The 20,896-nt window shown below is 44.3% G+C and overlaps 1 long non-coding RNA gene across 2 annotated transcripts in view; it reads left to right on the top strand.

Moving 5' to 3' along the window:
* Positions 1–20,896, top strand: part of LOC144408013 (uncharacterized) — a 116,261-nt gene that overhangs the window by 48,497 nt on the left and 46,868 nt on the right. Inside the window, exon 2 of one of the 2 annotated variants that reach the window (XR_013467755.1) lies at positions 19,662–19,736. The exons of the other annotated variant lie outside the window; for it this stretch is intronic. This is a non-coding gene — a long non-coding RNA (uncharacterized LOC144408013). The remainder of the gene's footprint in view (positions 1–19,661; positions 19,737–20,896) is intronic. 2 annotated transcript variants of the gene reach the window in all.

The following is a 20,896-nucleotide window of genomic DNA, read 5'->3' as shown; positions in this document are numbered from 1 at the left end:
ATAAATGATCAAGATGATGGAGCCATTGTAGATACATCTGATAATCTTACATGGCTTGTAACCAAGATGATTGTTGAGCAGCAAAACATCTCCTCTTTCTCCCCCCTCGTATTCTTCATCCCCATGGCAGCTGTGTGCCTTTTCCCCAGTCTTTCAGAGTTTCAAGGGGCCAGTAAACCATGGCTTTCAATCCCCCCGCTCAGGTGTTTTCATTCAGGAATAGGAGTGATGAGCAAACGCTTTCAGACTCAATCCTTGAGCAAAGGACTGTGCTGACAGGGATTATTATTTATTTGTCATGGTGGATGTAATAAGCTGTAGATACAGGATGGAGGGCCCGTGATTTATTGCTCTGTCGACCGCCACTAGCAGGACGTGCGCTCTAGCGTGCCGGATGAATACCGCACTGTCAGTTCTGTCCATCCGTCACCATCACCTCTCCCCGCGGCCGCCTCTCTCCCACACCCTCCCATTTCATGCCACCATACATAAACAATCTTTCATTATTTTGATACCTCCTTCTCCGTATTTGTTTTCTGCACGTAACACAGGGCCTTGGTTTTACGTGCCCCATTAATTTGATGCAGTAGCTTGGAATTATTGTAAAACTATGACTTATATTTTGGTGTTTGCCAAACTCTTAACTCTGATATAATGGCTTATTTTCTTTTCGAACCTTTTTGTATTCTCATATTTAATAATTACAGAAATGGAGTGTTCTCCAACGTCAGCTACTGGGAGCGCCGTGCTGGCAGCATTCATGGCCGTATTTCACAGGACGGGCGACTCTTTCCTCCCTGCAGATCGTGTTATCTTGTTAAAATACCTTCACGGTTTTGGGATTATGTTATTACAATGTCACTTAATTGGATAAACATTTTTCATGCCGTATACACGGCGCTGGATTCTGTTTAGCCGCCGTGGATATTGTTTACACGGCGGGGGGGGGGGGGGGGGGGGATTTGCGTAAGTGGAACTGACTCCGTAAACAGCGGCTCCCACTAGAGGCTTTATGTGAAAAGCAGGCAGAGAGTGGAGTGAGGCATCAGGGAAAACACTTAGCCCACATATCAGAGCTGCGGACATGTGCTTGGCGAGGGGGAGCGAGCACGTTGGTGACAGCGCTTAATTAATATGAGGAATTGCCTTTTGTGTCCGGCTAAACGACTTGAGCAGGAGCCGCTTTGTTGTTTAAGCTCACTCAGCTGAGTGTTTGGTGCAGGGTTTTTTTTTTTTTTTTGGTGTGTGTGTGTTGTGTGTTGTGTGGAGTAAACTGTAATCTGTGAATAACATTACACCCCAGCATGGGAAGCACCAGGTAGCCACATTTTCATTCCCTAGATCTGACTTGGAATCAATCATTCTTCTTTTCCTTTTTTCTTCTTACAAAATTCACGCCGCTGCCCTTTTCTCTTCAGGCTCTCGGATGTAATTTACCGCGACTCCGCTTGGTATCGGTCTTTTTAAAGGCTCATTTTTCCTCAGCAAATTGTTATTTATGTACATTTGTTTGTTCTCGGGCATCATTTCTAACAATACAGTTTAATGGCGATCATTTGTTATTCAGCGCTGGTGCTGATTCCTGGGATGGGGGCAGTGAAGTGAGAATACTCATTTGGAGGCTGAGGAAAGTCTTGACAGGGCCCATTTATAACGAGATCATTCTGGAAAGTCCGGCCTATTAATAACCCTCCAACGCAGTCTAATTAGTGCTCCCTGATGTAAACGAGTCTGAATCATGGAGTTTCGTGAATTTCTCCTGTGAGGATCAATGCTGGTGTCTTCCATGTTACTTTAAAATAGCTGTAGATTATGGATTAGATCAGACCTAATCTGCTGTGGTGCATTTATCTCTGTCCATTCGGCTAATTAGTTCATTATGCTCTCTAGTATAACATTTTGATGTTTTCATCGTAGGCTCTGTTGGCTGGATCTGCCTTGGATTTAACTCGAGTCGGTAAAATTATTAGGCTTATAGATAAAGGGTTTTATCAAGGACAATATTCAAAATAATAGTAAACTTCAAGTACACCAAGTTGGATCGAATAACATGCTATCAATTGCTATGTTCCACATACTTTGGGAGGCTCAGAAATCTCACTGAGAGCTAAAAGCAGAATATCTGAATCTCTGCTTCAAAGTACGGTTGGCTGGCTGCTTATCGAGCCTTAATTAGGGATACATTTTCTACCTGCGATGTCTATTGATGTGTTTGAGAAGAAAAGGCAAATTGAGTTGTAGCCTGACTCGATTCCTCATGAAATGTTCCCCCCTCTTTACCTCCCTGCCTCTCTCAATCCCCCCCCCCCAACACTCCCACTCCCCTTTCTCGCTCTCTGCCGTGCGAGGCCAGGAGTGGTCCGGAGAAACGAGGTGCAGCATTAGCTTTTTTTCGCTTGCCTGTGCAATAGAAAACGCTGCACGTCAGGGCCGCCGTCAGCAGATCGGGGAGATGCAGATGGGAGGTGAAAAAGCTCCCCGGTGGCAGTCGGGCCCTTGCTCGGATGTGATTGCAGCCGCCAGGATGAAGTCAGCACTGACAAAGTGCGCCCATTGATGGATGGACAAAGCCGGGAACTGGATGTGAGAATGGATGGGGCCAGAGTGGGAACTTAACACAGACAAACAAAATGAAAGACAGAGAGGAATTACCTGCTAAAGCATTCCGGCAATACAAATCCCAGAGCAATTTACTTACTGCTAGCTGAGCACAGGGAGCACTGTGCATTGGTGCGGCTGACTGCAATGGCTTTCATTCAGTTGAAAGTGGTTGCCTGATTTTTCACCATTTGTTTTATGATTGCCCTTTTTTCCTCTCAATATAGTCAGTTTCATTAAGTGCACGTTACAAGCTCCCACGTTAAGCTGCTTACACTCTCACGCACCTGAACGTGCAACCAGCAACTTCCATAAGCTGTCGGTTGTTTTTTTTCCTGTAATCAATCAAATGTTTTTTCATTTTTTTTTCATTTAATGAATAGTATATAAAACAAAGTGTTTAATGTCTTGCTATTCGCAGCCTATTTACAACTATTTGAAACCAAATCCCCCACATCCGAGGTTCAGAACCAGCAAATGTTCGCCATTCATATGACTTAAAGAGTTCATAGATTATCACAATTGTTCCCAATTTATTTTCTGTCAATCCATTTTTCGCTTCAGCGCTAACCTCACACTGCATGTAAGCTGTGTAAAGGAGCTTCAAATCGCCTGTGTGCTCAAGCACAGTTTAATTTGTCCTGCCTGAAAGTAGACCATAAAACACAATATATTTTGGGTACCTTCATGGCTTGAAGAGAACTAATAACCCCTGAATCTCAGGGCCAATAACCTTCCCAAATCCAGGACCTTTGTGGGAGCATGAAGAGTTTGCCTCCTTGTTGGGGGATGAATTCTCATTACGTTGCACTAGCACTACATTAAATGTCAGTGTTGCTGCTGGATGGGGCCGAGAAGATTAAGACTAATGCTGTTGGCCTCAGGAACTCCGATTAGAACTATTCTCATTAATCAGAGTCTCATAGATGGAAGCAATTTAAAGCCCCGGTCCTCTCTGAGCAAGGGGCAGGGCAGCACCCCGTCACTGACAAGGGGGGAGAGGAGGGGGGGGGCGGCGACGCACTCTCACCCATCCGCTATCCCTTCATTAAGGCCGCCAAGGACACGTGAAGGCCAGTCACCCCATTGATCTTCACTTCCATTTAATCTGACCACTGAAGATCTTTTCATGGGTGATAAAATTAGCTCTTATGTCACATGTTCAACCTGTTTGTAATATTTTGATGTTGAGACCAAAAGAAGAAAATATTACTGTACAGTTGAAGGACTTGTGCATCAATGGTTGTGCCAAGCTTTCATTTTTTTTTTTTTTTTTTAATCTCCTTTGTTAAACGAGGATGTCCAGGCAATTCTGCAGCACATGATTTAGTCCCAATGCCGATATTCATTGCGTCCGCAGGATGAAATGGGTGACACCGATGGTTTTACAGTCTGTAAGGAGTTTGCAGTTTGTGTGTGTTTAGAAGTTGGGGTATTGGGCGTGTGTGTGTGTAGACCAACGATGGCATTCTGTCATTTGGTGATTCTTGTCTTTGTGCCGGTGCCCAAGGTTATCTATGCCAGTGCGGTAAGAGAAGGCCAAAGAGCGGCTCCGAGGTTTAGACTGGATCAAGCCTGCCTTTGGTTCTCAATTAGCACCTGTCACAGGAGACGGGCTGCTGGGCGTTTGCTCCCGTGACACCCGATAGATGGGCCCCTGCTTTCGTAAACCACCGGGGACGGAAGCGGCTCCTCGTGTGGGAGTCGATGTGTTTTGTAAACAGGGAAAAAAAGGGGAGTGTGAATCTCTCATAAATCTTGTGGTGCAGCGGTATCGTTTCCTTCAGCTGACCTTGGCGACGGAGCCGGATGCGAGGCCCAAGTGGCGGAGGCGAGGAAGAAAAAAAACATTGTGTGATGTACGTGCAAGTGGAGGGAGGTGACAACGCGGATCGCGGCGTCTCGTGATTAACTGTGAGATCGCACACATGAGGACGCCTCATTTGCCGTCTCTCTTCTAATCTGGCCACTTTGGCTTTCAGGAAAAGCTGAAATAACCTCAAACACGATACCAGTTTGTCGGGGGGGGGGGGTTCAGAGAGGGTTATAAATATATCTGATAGATTGTTCCCACCGTGGCGGCTGCAGAGTGGGACCATCAAGCACATTTCTCATCCTACTTCGAAGTAATCAATGAGGATAATCCATCTCGCAGCTTGTCGATATGGTAATGACTCTGTCTCATCGTTACTGCTACACCGCCATAGATAATTTGCTTTACCAGAATGCTTAGCAGCTGTTGCAACAATCCCGCGGTCGTGTGAAATAAAGTGTCGCCTTTCGTGATTAATGCCTTGGCGTTGTGCCGCGCTGCACTTTGATTGTTTTCTGAAAAAGTTGGATGGATTGCATATCATTAAGGCAGGGGGACAAAGGTGGGCTGCAGGTGTATCACTCACTTGATCTCCTGCTATGCTTGTTAACAGTGGAGTCATTCATACATGCGTTTGTGCCCAATATGAGGAACAGTCTGTTGTTCAAATGTCAGCGAGCTGTAATAATACAAACTTATAGCACAAATCTTTAAAGTTAGTCATTTCATTAAAACTGTCCGACAAAAAAGATTTTCATATTCTAAACAAAGCCCTTGAAACATAAGAGTAATAAAGTTAAAGAAAGTGATGTGTGCCAAGTTTGCACGACATATTTTCATGTGGTGAAAAACCTAATTTGAAAAAGAAAAACTAAATCTAATGTGTACGTTTGTACCGACACTATTTTAATAACTGTAACCCAACATTAGCTGTGTCTACCCTGTAACCCCACGAAGGGCATTCACGGACGTTTTTATTAGCAAACAATGTTCTTTATGATAATTTGATGTTGCACAGAATATTTTTTTCATGATAACAATGATCACACATATCAGCAAAGTTTTAGGAAATACATTTTCTCAGCTGCAAAGATCATTTTATTTCCTAAATATGAATGTATGACTTAGTAGTATAGAGATACAAAGAGAATGATTACACAATCTGGTAAGATATGAAATTGGCTGAATAAAATCTTGTATGTCAAATAATTATATTATATACAGTAATATAAATGTTTTGCTTTAAGAGTAATGTGCAAACCTCAATACTTTTGTACACTGCCTCCATCTATTTCGTCAGCTAAATTAACGAACTGCTGATTAAAATACATATACATACATACCTAACGAACTCCCCGCATATTTGAAATATCTATAACCCATTGCAGTCCTGTACAGCTTACGCGGCCAGATCTTCAACTCAACCTAATGTATTCTGGCCCCGTTTTTCAGAGAAGCAGGAAGGAGCTGCAAATGCGGCCTGAGTGAAGGAAGAAAGACAATTAAACCTGATAGCACTCGTCCACATGAGTGTCAACATCAGCCAGGATGGAAGCAATTTATTCCACCAATCATCCATGCACATGAAGTGCGCCGGTGTTTTCTTTTGGTGCACTGGGACACTGGAAAATGTGATAGTTGTTTCCTCCCTATGAATCACTTGAGGCAGGGCGCCGGACGGACGCAAAGTGGATTGTTCGGTGTCCTGATAACAATTTAAATCCTGTTATGGATATTATCGGGTAATGCCGTCCTGAAAATTGAACACGACACTCAGACGATTTATTATCTTTGTGTTCTTAACCTTGGATATCGGATTGTTTGTGCAACCGTATCCTCCTCATCCCCTGGAAGGCGCGCTCTGGATACATGCTCGCATTTTTCATTGCATGTAAATTGTCGCGGGCTAACAAACAGATAAAATCCAAGCGATAACCATGGGAGAGATGATGAATGTGCGTCTAAGCACAAAAAGGATGGTTTGAGGACCGAGAGGAGGGAGATACGCCGCATTTATCCGTGATGAAATACCACCGAAATGATGCTGTGAATGCCTTCTAATGTCGGAACAGTTCAATCTTTCATGATGCAATTCAGCTCGTGGTAATTTTAACCACGGGACAGTTTTCAGAGCGGGACAGTTGGCGGATCTGGGGGAGGGGGGTGCTATCAAATAAATCACCCGCGCAGCTTTTCTGAAGCGCTGTTCGATGAACAAAGCCTGTAATCATTTCCAACGCGTTGCCTCGTTAAACTCATGCCATTCGTATGAGTTGGTAAATAACCCCCCCCCCCATGACCCAGAGGCATGTGCTCGGGCCTTTCCCTACGGTCGCTTCTTTCTGTCCACAACAAATGGGCCACGCTGCAGCCCCTCCTCATTGTTGTGAGGAGCCCCCCCACCCCCCGGTCCTGAGCTGACACCAGGGCCGGCCTGTGGTCTGATTTAAGACTCTGGCCCACTGATGACCCTGTTTGCGGCGCTCTGGTTTAGCCTGACTGGGAAATGCTTGCTCATTCTCTCCGCTGCTCATTAATCCAGCGAACAATGGGAGGAGTGGAGCACAAAGTCTTTAATGTGGAACTTTGCACTTCTCAGTCTTTTGTTTTTACGAGGACAGGGCTTTTGCCATGAACAGATTTTGAAATATATCTTTGCTCCTAATGCAGTCATGCTCACAGGGAACACAATATTACTTCCAGTCTTTCAGTTCCTTTTGCACGCTACCCGTTTTCCTGTTCACAGACTGGGAATCAAAGTCATTGTGATTTTCCTGCTCTTGAGTTTTCGGCATCAGAGTGCATGCTGTATAATTCATGTGCTCCAAATGAATTTTATTACTTTAAGACAAATGATCAGCCCTCGACCTTGACGCTCAGAATCGTGTACTAGTTTTTAGGGGTGTGTAGCCTCTGTCTTAATACATAAATATATTATTTATGTGCTTAACTTACTGCTATTGTTGTCTCAGCACATATAAAGGCCAGTGCTGTGGCCTTGGGGCAAGGCGACTGCACACTTTGTCATGTTTTTTCATTCTCATGCATAATTAAAAAACTTAAATTACTTTCCATGTACAAAATTATAATGCTGCAGGAAACCGACTACATGGGAATTTATTTTATTTTTTTCGCGAGACTGACAGGAAATCAATTAATCCTGATGTATTATTTTATGCTGGACGGGCAGTACTGGCTCCAGGAGAGAGAGGATGGAGATTGGCTACAGCTGTTCTCATTGGTGCAGCCATATATTATAGCTGGCGTGTGTGACGGCAGCGTCTGAGGAAAACGGCTGAAGGGTACAAGGCAGGTGACTCGACTGTAAAAAGAATAACTCTGTGGGATACAAACCGTTCTGATGCAAGATTTGTGCTTAAAGAGGCACTTTACTGCTGCATGTGCTGTTGGTTTTGCCATATATTTTCCAACAGCTTGGTTTTCATACAACCTTGTGCTTTGACCTCATTTTAAATATTTTAACACATTCTCATACGTTTCTGTATAATTGTAATAAAAAGTTAAATTGTGTTCATAACAGTCTATTGATCTTAATTTCAATAGGTGCATTTGAGAATTTCCCCTTTGTACTTGCCTCACTTTCAGAATATATAATGTAATTTGAGTGACATTGGGGGTGATGTGTCACTCAAATGTCCTGGTGCTGAAAGTACATTGTAAATGTTCTCTGACAACTTGTCTCCTTTGTTGCCCCACAATATCCGCTCTTACTGATAATGTCCACATTTAGCCACTAAAATATGATTAGATGTTTTACACAATACATTTCTTTCATTTGAATTTTTGTTTTTTTTCAGTCTGTATGATCTGGGTTCGGGTTTTAGTATTAAAAGTTGTTGGAGTCAGGGTTGTCAAAAGTGACTGTAAATGTAGAAATACGCCAGGAAATAGATGGACCGAATTCACATAAATAAAAAAGTTAAGTTAAGTGAAGCCATACATTTGTTTACAGTCTAATTAAGTAAAGTGGTTGCTGGTGAACAGTCATTAGTTTGTCTCTATGAAATATTATCGATGCACAACAGTGTGTTTATGCATGAATATGTCTGCTATAATAAAACAAATGATTTCCTCTGCCCGGGCATCTACATATTCTTCTTGTTTATGAGATTAAACGGCAGACAGACAGATTTAAAAGGCATAATAAATGTGCCAGGTTACTGGTTCCACGCAGAGTATGATTGGTTTATCACCCTCAGCTCTTGTTAATGGACCGCTTTTATGAACGAAGAGAGACGCAACCACTCGGTTGTAGTTTATAGCCAGACCAAGTGTGCATCTTTGTAGCATTGCTGTCCGAATATTGAGCTGAAAGCCTTTGTTGTTGGTTTAGAATAATGGCGAGACTTAGAATTGAGCGCCCTCTTTAGTTTTTACATGTATAATAAATGTACGAGTTGGAATAAGAGACCATGATGCATTCTGTCAATCGTACAGTGCTTCATAGCTGACATGCTTTAGCGAATAACAATAGGCAATTGATAGCTTAATTTTTGAAAGAGATTTATATTAAATGAAGAGAACACATTTAAAAATATCACCTCAGAGGGGGATTGCGTGCGGTTCATTTTGAAGTAACAGATCGTGACGTCTGCTCGATTGTAAACCCACCCGCGGTCTGCGGTCAAATTAAACATTTGTTGTGTGTTGACATGTGAGGTGACACACACCAGATAACGCGACGCAATGTCCTGCACAGGTCCGATAACACTTCATCGGTGAACCAGGCGAGCCGTAATACTCACAGCCACAATATCAACAAGGGCAAACTGGGGGGGGGGGGGGGGATTTGTTAGCAATTCGGTGAACTGACGGCAGCCGGGTCTTTCGTCTTCGCCGGGTTAATTCATTGGATGAAACGTCGTGGCACATGATGTGTCATATATCAAAGGCAGGGCATCAGTAATCTTTGCTCAAGGGCAGGGATAACAGGCAGATAGACATGTGAATGAGACAGAGAGGGGGGGGGGGGGTTGGTGAGCGGCTCATCCCTTTCTGCCATCACCACAGAGAAGATAGAGGAAGATTTATGGGCCATCACAGACCACATACTAGCAGGCCGACACGTCTTCCATATGAGCCCCTCCGTCCCACAACCTTTCTTTAAATGAAACACTGGCAAGCAGTCGAGTCTCATATTGGAGTTTGGAGACCAGATTGTTTTGCTCATTAATCAGCGTGTGGTTTTTAGCGTTAATGGGACCGACTGTTATCTGACCTCTGTCACCCCTTTTTTTTTTTTTTTTTTTCTCAAACCTCAAAGCCAACTTTTTGAGCGCAAAGCAGCCAATAACGCATGCGTCCCACGGTGTGTTGGTGGAATAATCCAATTCCTCCAATGGATATCCAAACAAAGAGCCATAACACAAGCATTTCTAATGTTCAGGATCTCTGTATTAGTTTTCACACATTAGCAACCCATCGCAGTTCTGTAAACACAGATGGTTTGGAGGCCGTCCTGTTTCCGAACAAACGGCACAAAGCACAATGGCCTTTGCGCGTTATTTAATTACAGTCATCTGTAAAGCTGTCACTTTGGCTCCACCTTCCATAGCGCGGAAACGCTGAAGTGTCTCGCACTGAAAAGCTGCGTGGGTGTAAATCTGGGACGTATGCACCTTAAACGCAGCGTGATCGCGAAAGTAGCGCCGCTGTTGATGGGACGTACCGGTAGAAGTGCGGGGACAGATAATCACCGGGGTGCTCCGTGTCGTTTGATACGTTTCCCGTCTTCCCATCTCGTCTTCGAGTCGTCACGTCTGCCTCACAGGTCGTAGATGACTTCCGGGTACTCCAGCTGCCCCCCACTCGGGACACACGCCTGTGTCATCAGACATTACAAAATGTCTTTATGAATTACATTTAAAGTTCAACTGCGTTCAACACGTGCTCGTATGCGTTCAAAAACAGGAGTTCAGACATGCCTTGGCGAAAACTACAAGAGTGAAACCACTTTTTGGAGCTCTGTCAAAAGTCTTTATTGTTTACTACCAGGTGGAGAGAATGCACAGAGGGAGCAAGAACAAAGCCACTGCAGATGTTCTGCGGAGTCCCCGGTCCTTGCAGGTAACAATCACATGACCGGACCAAGCGCCTCAGACCAGCTTACGCTGAACAGCATGCACATGCTGCATACCAATAGGCGTTACTTGCCCTTCGTTTCTGTGCAAACTGTACGTCACATTCAGTCAATTGGCATTGCACTTTGGACTTTGGATGCACTTTGGATGGTCCCTGTCGCAAAGAGGCGCCATCTTTCACATATTTCTGCTAATTGACCTGAGTGGTCGATGTGAGCTGGAGTGAGTTATGACATCTCGTGTGTTCAGTTATTGCACAGCAGTGTAAGGAATCTCTTTAAAATACTATGAAAAATATAAACACCTTTTACTGCGATGGATTTGCCTGTGGCGATGGATTTAGTCGTTGCGTTGGCGTGTCCGGTCTTGACATGGGTGACATCTACGGCCTTTGTCACGGGTCGCACTCAAGGAATCGGGTCGCTCGCCAAGAACCACTGAACTTCTCTCCGACAGGTCACTCTCTGTGTGTGTGTGTGTGTGTGTGTGTGTGTGTGTGTGTGTGTGTGTGTGTGTGTGTGTGTGTGTGTGTGTGTGTGTGTGTGTGTGTGTGTGTGTGTGTGACGGCGTCGAAAAGGACAGCGGGAGCAACTTAAAAGCCGGGACAAAAAAAACAAAGTGAGTCCGCCGACTCTACTTCAAATCTGTTGGCGTACCTGTCAGGAGCTGTGAGCAGGGGGAGGAATATCCTTCCTCTCCTCAGCGGCGAGGCAGAACGCCCTGCTCACACAAAGGGTGGCCTCACTCCTTTTGCGCTTGTTTATTTTTAGTCATAACATCCACTACAATTGAAGCCGCGGGTCAAGGTGAGGCCGGGGCACTCGTGAGGGGGGGAGGAGGGGGAGGAGGGCGCCCGAGGAGCGACAAACAGATGTTCTTTGATGATAATTGCGGAGAAGGGAAGAGCAGGGAGCGGAGGAGCGGCTCGTAAAGCTGCCCCCCCCCCCCCCCCTCCCCGCACACCTCTGAAGCCCCGTGGCGGTATGTTGGTTGAGCCCCAGGAGTCGGGCGGGGGGGTGGGGGGGCCCTGCCGGCGCCATTACATCTGCTCACAGTGGCAGTCAAATGCCAATATCTCCGCCTGGAACCGACCTGAAGAAAGCTGGTGAAAAATAAAGTTAGTGTCAAGTCGGTGACAATCTTTCTTAAGAAGAAAGGTTAGGGAGCCACAGCCCTTAATCAAGTGGAGCTGTCAGCACGGCGCCCTTTAAAATGGAGCTGTAAAGACAGGCTGCCACTGTTACAGCCGATGAGCGCCGCTCTGCTGTGATTGATTTGTGTAAATCATTTTCTTTTCTTTTTTTTTTTTTTTTTGCTCTCTCCCTCTCTTTTATGAGCACCGGTAGCGGTGGAGGATGGCGAGAATACCATCATGGGATTAAGTATAGCTCCTCCAGGCTGTCCTGGTGATTAATGAGCTGCCACAGCATTCCCAACTGTCACTACAAGGAGGACGGCTTCAAACCGTGTCTAGACTGATGGTACAAAAGATAGAAATCAGTTGTGTCATCATGTCATTAACGTCCTGTAGTCCTGATGTTGATTTAGCAGGTTGCCAATCACCCCGAGGGGATGTGATACTGCTTATTTTGATTAAAATTTAATATTAAAGTGATTAATTCATTGTTGTTTTAGTGTTGGCTACTCTACTAACTATTTTAGAGAAGTTTTTTCCACACTTCCTAAAACTAAATTTGAAGCTCAGTTGACATGATGCTCAGTCCTCGCCAGCTGCTTATATTCTTTCATCACCGAGTAATGATAACCGGTATTGCCGAAAGAATGATTTTCCACAAGCTGTTTTGCTGAGCAGAGCTTACTCAAATTGTATTTTTGAAGGAACCTGATTTCATCCTTGCTTTTTAATTCCCACTTCTTTTCTTTGAATCACGGATATTGATGCAAAGATCCATCTCTCCTCACAAGTTAGTTGCGCGTCTTGTTCTGCAGATCCGCCAGAGACTTTGTTTTGTTCTCTGGGATCATCCCTTGTCATTTCCTCTGACCTTTTGCATTGAACTGGAAAGCTGGTCAAGAGAGCTGCGAGGAGAGAAAAGTACGAGGGGAACCGAGCCCCTCGCATCCATCCGTCCCAGAGGAGGGTCGTGTTTCTCTTTTCACCGTTTATTTGAAAGCTATCATTTCCCGGTACTCGTCGCTGAAAAATGACATTGATTCTCGGGATGATAGATGCTAAGTGTCCTTCTATCGACATGCCTATTGACGGGCCTGTGTAAATCCTGCATCTTATTCCCCCCCCCCCCCCCCCCCCCCCCCTCCTCCCCTCTTCCCGGATAAATGATGCACCTTGTGAGCAGGGGGGTTGTAGCTTGGTCGATGGCCGTGTCTGAGCATCTCCGACAACTGCGTGTGTCACTTCTTGAACAGCGTGATTCATTTAGTCACAAAACACCTCAGTCACTGTACTGAATAATTAAACATAACAAAAGTGACAGATATCGTTTCTCTACAAAACACACAGTGTAAAAAGTAATGACTACACCGGATTCAATTCAGCTCTGTGCTGCAGCTACTGTAGGAAGGTCAAATCTTAATCTTACTCGCTAACATCCCTGCCTGGAAAGTTTGCGGTTTCATTAAAATGTCTTGTGTAAAGCCTCAACCCAAATGTGCTGTGGAGCGACTCATTTCTTTGTTTACAAGCGCTGCTTTTCTTTGACTCTGTGGAGGTTTATTGCAACTTAATCCTCCCCTTTTGTAGCAATGCCTGCGAGGACGTTGCGTAAAAAATGTCCCCCTGCCAACCGTTTTCTCCATGTCAATTTGTTTTAAAGTAATACACAACTTAACCTTCAGAAGATCATTTGCAGGTTCAAAACGCTTGGAACAGGTGTAATTTTTCTAACAAAGAGAGCTGCAGATGTGACCCCTATTTATCTCTGTTTCTTATAATGTATTGTATTAATCTGTGGGGCATTCATGACCCATTATTCCAGCTGGGCAATAATTCACTCTTATTGTTTAGTCTCGATACGCAAGAAACTCGTTCCAGGCCACTTGTGCTTCAGTTTTCCAGCTGTCGTGAGGGATCCGTGGGAGTTTCCCTTTGTTGCTGCTTTGCACGAGACTCCGTGGACCATGAATTGTTACGGGAGGTGAAACGGCCTCTCGAGATTCAGCCGCTTCGAAACGTGAATTTCCTGGCTTGATTTGATCTCTGTGATTTGTGTTTGAGGCTCTTCTGGGGGGGGGGGGACACAGACGTTATCTTTGACCCATCACCTTATGCACTCTAAATAATCAAAGCTAAATGACCTCACACCGGAGACAGTTTCAAATACCAACAGCTTGTATGTAGTCTGTGATCCATTAAATGAGGGATTCAACTGAATTTAGTCATAATTTCTTAAATCCTCAAGACGCTTACTTTTAGGTGGCTGTGCGGTTTCTGCAAGTTGAACTTCACGGCCAACGTTTCTCCCCCTCGTTCCGAAAGATAAATTAGCGGCTTCTAAATAATGCAGTGAACCTTAATTCTCTTTGATTAGTAGTGAGTTAGATGATGGCGACCCATTGAAATTGGTCATCAGCATAAATAACGAGCGAATGAACTGATAAAATGCAAAGTCCTCGGCCGTCATAAATCAAACGGAATCCACTGGCCGTGGAAGCGGGTGGAATTAGAAGTCCATGCTCCTATTAATTATGTTGCCTTGTGAAGGCGACAGCGTGATAAATCAGCGCTGAAAGGCCCGTCGCCGGCTGAGTCTGAGGAGTCGGACTGCCTGCAAATTGCTTTGTGTATGCTCCCTAATTGTTTCTTAAATAACCCTCCTTTTGGAGGCAGCTTGGAAAGGTGGTCTACCAGGAGGGGTCGAGGAAGTCGGAGCCTCTGCCTCTTAAGATAACCGTATAGAGAACTGGTGTCAGCCGCCAGGCTACAGTAGGAACTATTGTGAAGATAAACCAAATTTGTAATTTAGTAGTAAGTGAGGTGGGAAAACCATCATACAACCATCATCAACCATCATCACAATGCACATTAACTATATTAATACATACACACTTAATATACAGCACTAGATATACAGTACTTTAGTCTTCGCTTTGATGAGATACCTCTATCTTCTCTAATCCGTCACTTTCAATCATCACTGAAGTGATTTGACTGATTTCAGCTTAATTTGAATACTTTGATCCCTAAAAGAAAATGTGATTATCATTTTTAATAATTGAAGTCATTAAGAGTTGAAAAGTATTAAATATGGACAAAATTTGATAAATTGAGCATTCACTTTGATAATTTCCCTCTCTCTATTCCGTGCTTTAAAAACACGTGCCAGCTCTGTTTTATAACTGCTGTTATAAAACATCCTTTATATGCATCCTTATTGTTTAACACTTCCTTGCAACGGCTTTTTGTGGTGACCAAATAACATCAAATGGATTAAATTACTTCAACCTTTGAGGCATGTAATAGCGATCATGCCTCTGAGGAGCATGTAATTAATGGGAATATTCAGGCAGTCATGAGCTATTGCTCATTAAAGTACAACAGACTATAAAAACAAATGTGAATCTGGCCCAGGAACTTCATTTGTATTTGTTTGAGCAGTGGGCATCGTCTAGCATGAAATGTAAAATTTCCTGAGTATTTAGCGGGAATATACAGTTAAGTTAAATTGCGTGTGCTGCCTTAAATGCCAGTAGTCATGCCTGTGTATGGCTTTGTGCCCAAGACTGCTGAAAGTGTGTGATTTCTTTTTTCTTTTTCGTATTAGCCATTTACCCTTTTTTTAAAAAGCAGGAAAAAAGTTTTTCTAAAATGGACTTTGTTTCTTATTGTTGTTCACAACAAAAAGTAAAAGTCCCTAATAATAGTTGCTTTTTATAACTCACTAGGATAACTTTCCGCTATGTTGTGACACTTTCAGTATACCCACGAATCAATGGAATGATGGCAAATTTAAAACACAAAACACGGGTTAGTTCTACAAAAATATATCAAATGGTTTTGTCCTATGACGTATCAGCAAATAGTCTTGGAGCCTATTATATTTTTCATACAGCTTTAGGTGATAAGGTAATCGCTCCGCAACCAAAATATAATTGGTTCACTATCAAATATGCCATAATGGCAGCAAATATCAGGACAAGCAGATTATCAGTAGGCTATCAATAAAAATGCTTTCTTGTTCATTTTCTGTCATTTAACTTACTATGATTGTTGAGTAATTGATCTGGTATTGAAAGCTACACACATTTGAAAGCTACACTCATTTCTTATTTGAGACTATTGAATATTTTGCATTGTAACATGAGAAATGTTGATTAATTTCCTGTCAATGAAGTGTTTTTGTTGCTAATGTGGACGGACGTGCAGTATGTGCACAAAGGGAACATGCACGTGTGTTTGTGCAGACGTACGGTGCCCTTCTACTGACATTCACCCCCCTGGTAGACGTTTGAGTTTAAATAATGTTCATGTGTGGCCGGAGAAATAATGGTGTGGACTTTCATGACATTGCGTCAGCGCCAAGGTGACTGACTCGAGGACTGATTGCTCTCTCTCTCTCTCTCTCTGTGTGTGTGTCTCTCTCTCTCTGTCTCTGTCTCTGTCCGTCGCCTATTCTCACCCTGTCAATAAGCATCCTCTTGTCTGATGGAGTCACATCAGGGCAGTGCAGCTGACACCATGGTGTCTTTATTTCCTGCAGCAATCCTTTTACAACACACATCCGTGGTGATTAATACAGTGACAGCAGCCAGGGGGTTAACCCCCTGCTGCCAGCCAGCTACTATTACTGACAAACACGGACTACTCACCTTACATACCTAACTACAAGACTGCACTTTAATCCATCACGTGTGTAATCAAAGAGAAACAACACACACTGTACACTTCACAGCTGATTGATGGGTGTAGAAAACACTTGGTATTCCAGAACGGTCTTTCACATTAAACCAAAATGGTCGCTCCCACTTGCAGCTGTCTGCTCTGTTATTAAATTGGAGGTCCTCTGATTTAAATTTATGGCGTCTCTTACCCAAGAATTTACATGTCCAGGTGTTGCATCTGTTTGGCTTCAGGTAGGGGTCACTGGGATTTATTAAAACCTCCGGTTTCATCTGCCAGACAATCACTGACATATTGTCACTTAGGGCATCGTGTGTCTCTCCGGCTTCAACAGCTGTGACAACCTGCGTGCTATTAGCTCCCCGGCTGATTATACAGACGCTCAGACCGAACATGTCGGCTCCTGCTCGGCGAGATTACACACCGGTCTTAATGCTCATAATAACCGATAAACAGCAAATCAAGGACTCGAGCCTGAATGAGGGTTTTTGTCGTTAAATCGCATCAACACCTGCTTACTTGTTGAACCCCTCAAATCTCCTGAAAAGTAAACAGGCTGTAGGTGTGATCGGACCATCTGGGTCATTCAGAGCCACATGTTGACACTTTATTATCGTTTGCACGGGTTCAGGTAAACAGTTAGTTTTTGGAACTGATGAGCTGTGATGATTCAGATCGTAGCAGCTGATCACCTTATTAAGCACACATCATTGATAAAGTGCAAAAAATCATCTTTTTTTTAAATGTCAAAAAACGTCACGTTTAGTCATAATCCCACTCCCACTATTTGCATAAAGCCTTCAGTAAAAGGCCTCAGTGGTCAACAATCAAAATGCAAGCAGGGGACAAGGACCTGGACTGGAACCAAACCGTGTTCCTGCGCTCACAGTCCGTGTCAGCCGGACGGACCACTGAGGGACATAGGTGGCCCAGTTGTTAGGACATGGTAAACGTCACGGGCGGAGCGTCCCCTTAAGTCCCCCAGATGCTGCTCCCACCTCTCATCATTAACTCTTACACTGAGATAGTAATTAGGGCTCCTCGCGGCATAAGACAGATTCTGCAGATTCTGCCTCAGACCACATTTTCTAAGCTGTCATTCTAATTATACAGGCCGGGATGGATGAGCTCGGTCGGGTGTTGGTGTTGGTGTCAGTTAATGATGGTGACTCGGCCCCAAGCTACAGGGCTTTCTACTGTGTCCATCTGACGGCACAGAGAACAAGTTTGTGGTCTACGTGGGGATTCTCTGAACTCACCAAATCTTTGTTTAAGTGTTTAACTGTAATTAGCTCCATGTCACAGTTCATGGACTATAGCACTGGGTCTATCCCAGTGTGACATCAGTGTCATGAATCGCAGTGATGAGTTTCGCTGCTCATTTAGGTCTGACTTCAGCCCCCGCTTCTCAAAATAAAAGCCAAATTATAACCTTTTCTCGCAGTGCTAACTAGGACATGTTAATTGGATTTGACGCGGGCATATTATGCACAACAAATATGCATAATTAGGCAAAAAGGGAACAGAAAATTGGAACTAAAGTACAGAACAAGGTAGATTTACATGGTCGGGTAGTCTGAATGTTTGGCATCATATTCTCTCCTGCCGCCCGCGTAAAAAAAGGCACAGTTCTGTAACAATGGGTATCAGTGGGAAGTGCTTTAAAGTTAAAGCTGATGGATGGCTTGTCAAAAAAAATAATTGCGCTGGTTGGGAAAGTGGGTCTGCGTGCTCAGAGGCGGGAGAGCGGGATCTACAGAGAGGATGATGGGAAGTGACAGTGGTCTGTCAAGACGTAGTGGCTGCCCAGAGTAGTGTGAAGCCCCAGCTAGAAGGTGGCAGAACAGAGCAGGCTGTCAAAGCAGGAAAGTGCCTTTAATACATTGAAATGAAAAGGAATCCGCCTGTCAGACCCGTTCAGCCAGTCGAGGGAGGAAGAAGGAATATGGTGGGATAGGTGCAGACGGGGTAGAGCCGGGTGAAGCCGGCGTGCCACTGGCCTGGCTACAGGTACAAATGGTGCAGTCGAAGGAGACGGATCGTCAGCCGCTAGTGGCTGCTACAAGTTACAACTGGTTCCTTTTGCTGTGACAATTCATTAATCAGTTTGACACATCTGGCCTTATTACATGGAATATTTGACACTTGAGCAATTGGATTGTCAACTGCGTCCTATTATAAATGCAATTCAAAGTGAATTCCGGCTCCCTTGTATTTCAGAGAAGCCTATTATCTTTAAGGAGTCCTGCACTGACCTTGGGAGGAAAGCATTACTGCTCTATGCTTAAACATATGCAGTATTAGTGAATATAGATATAGAAAAAAAACACTTGCTATACACAGCTCATCCCTCTGCTTTGTCACTGGCCATGCGTGGTATAAAAGTGTCACGCTTTGATTGGAGGGATGATGTATAGACTGACCTAACAAAGGATCAAGTGCCGGGTAAGACGGACAGCTAATAGATAGAGAAGCAAGAGCAGCCTCATTTAGAGAGGAAGGGCTGTTTGTGCTGCCAATATGACAAAGGGGAAGTCGACAACCATTGATCCATGCTCATGGATGACAGCTTAAAAATTCAGCAATAATCATGACAAATGGGCAGAGGCACCACAGCCAGAAGATTATCAATAATTGGCGTCTGAGAAGAAATGCCAAGGTCAGAGAGAAAAGGCTACTAAAGTTCCCTCTGTGCGTGGACGCCGCCAGGTGATGTAAAAATAGGAGGAGCAGGAGAAGGTATTAATTAAATTTCGGGCCCTACAGAGACAAGAATGTCCCAGAGTATAGATTCTTTAGCGGAGCCCGCTGAATGCCAAGGGCAAAGAGACCATTTTGTAACGCGCACTTTCTGGTGGCTTTGATCCCTCACAGGAGAGCTGGTGGATGGATTTTCTGTATCGATAACTCGATCCGCTTTGAAAGGAAATCTGAGCAAGACATATGTAGCATTTCACGACGGGTTACCTAGTCGTTCCTCCTAACATTTTTTTCAGTCTCTTGTCCCGATCGGAGACGTTTTCTTTATCAACTTGATCCGGAGCGCAGACCCAGCAAGCCAAGACCAGCAAGGAGATGTAGCGTGTTTTGGGAATCGGGGGGGTATTCTCACCTAGGGCCCGATCCTACTCATCTACCACCACTAATCCTGAAGGAGCAACGACCAAATGCAACAACTCTTAAATGTGTCTTTTGGTCAGTTAATTGATAGGGCTTTGCTTCGCTTTCAACACCCCCGTCTTCGACAAAGCCAGAAAATGTGTGTTCTCTAAATGCTTTGTGACAGATACACCAGAGATAACGTTTTTTTTCGTTCCTCTATTTATTTCAGGGACCTATTTGTCGGTCTTTTTCCGTACCATGTGACAGTCCTGCAAACCCAACCCGGAGCACAGGTCAGCCGCAGGTCAGTGCAGATATCGTCGTCTCCGGTCATACGCTCTCCAGGGCTCGGCTGTGCTCACTCGGACCCTCCGTCACCTTTTAAACATCAAAGTCGGTTTAATGATCTGGACGAGTTCTACTGCTTATGTCGAGTCCTTTGCGGCTCCAGAGGGAGTTGTGTGAAGTCTGTTAAATTGCCTCGAGTGCGGTTGATTGGGACTGGAGAAAATAGTTTGTAGGGGGGGTTGTAAAAGTGAGCTCTCCAGACCTCTGTAGCCTGCTACTCTTTTCTACTCCAGCAATGCCACGCAGACTAATAACTAGTATCTTTCTAGTTAATGAAGAAAATAAATGCATTACCATTAATCAGACCAACTCAAACATGGTCTTCATATGATAACCCTGGTGAATATTATTTTGTAGTTGGGGGATATTCCCATTTGTATCATTAGACTTGCCGCTCTTTTCATTCAGGCTGAGGAAATTGCATGACGCGAACGTCCTTGCTGCTTTGAGAGCAGAATGAACGAGTAAACCGTAAAGAGCTGCTGACTAAGGCGACGGAGCTTGTTTCAGTGAGATGCAAATACAGTAATGCAACTGCAAATGCGCTGCTCTTGTATCTTTTTAACTCAACCAAGCAGCTCTCTTGTTCAGCCAGGGTTCAATGGGCCACGAGGTCAAAAAGACAGAGGAATAATTTACTACTTGTGTCATGCTCATGTGATTGAGTCGTCATTCTGGCTTCGGGACATGATTTGTGGCCTCTGTGTGAAAAGTGGCATGTGGCTGTAGGTATGCACACTTCAGGGGAGGTGTGCTTTATCGCATCTCTGGTCAAGACTAGCACACTGCTAATAACAACACGACATATTAATCCCCAGCCGGTGGAGACGGCCGTGCGGCGAAGAGAAACGCCTCGGCGCGGGTGCGAAACAATTAAGCGGCTCATGTGTTGAGACGTGCTTGCCGTCTTTAGCGGGTCCGTGGAATGTTCACATCCATTCATACACAGCTGTAGATATTCTCAGTACTGTTAGCATCATAATGCTATCCGTCGCCTCAAGAGGGATGATTATTCTGTCATATTATTACCGCCGAGCCGCTGCCCCCACACTTCCTTTGCTGTGAGGATAAAGCACAGTTCCTGTTTTTCTGGGACCATCTGTAAGAAAAAACCAG

Source organism: Gasterosteus aculeatus, chromosome 5, assembly GCF_964276395.1.
Source record: "Gasterosteus aculeatus chromosome 5, fGasAcu3.hap1.1, whole genome shotgun sequence".
In the NCBI taxonomy this organism is placed as follows: Eukaryota; Metazoa; Chordata; class Actinopteri; order Perciformes; family Gasterosteidae; genus Gasterosteus; species Gasterosteus aculeatus.
This window is presented reverse-complemented; position numbering and strand designations above follow the sequence as displayed.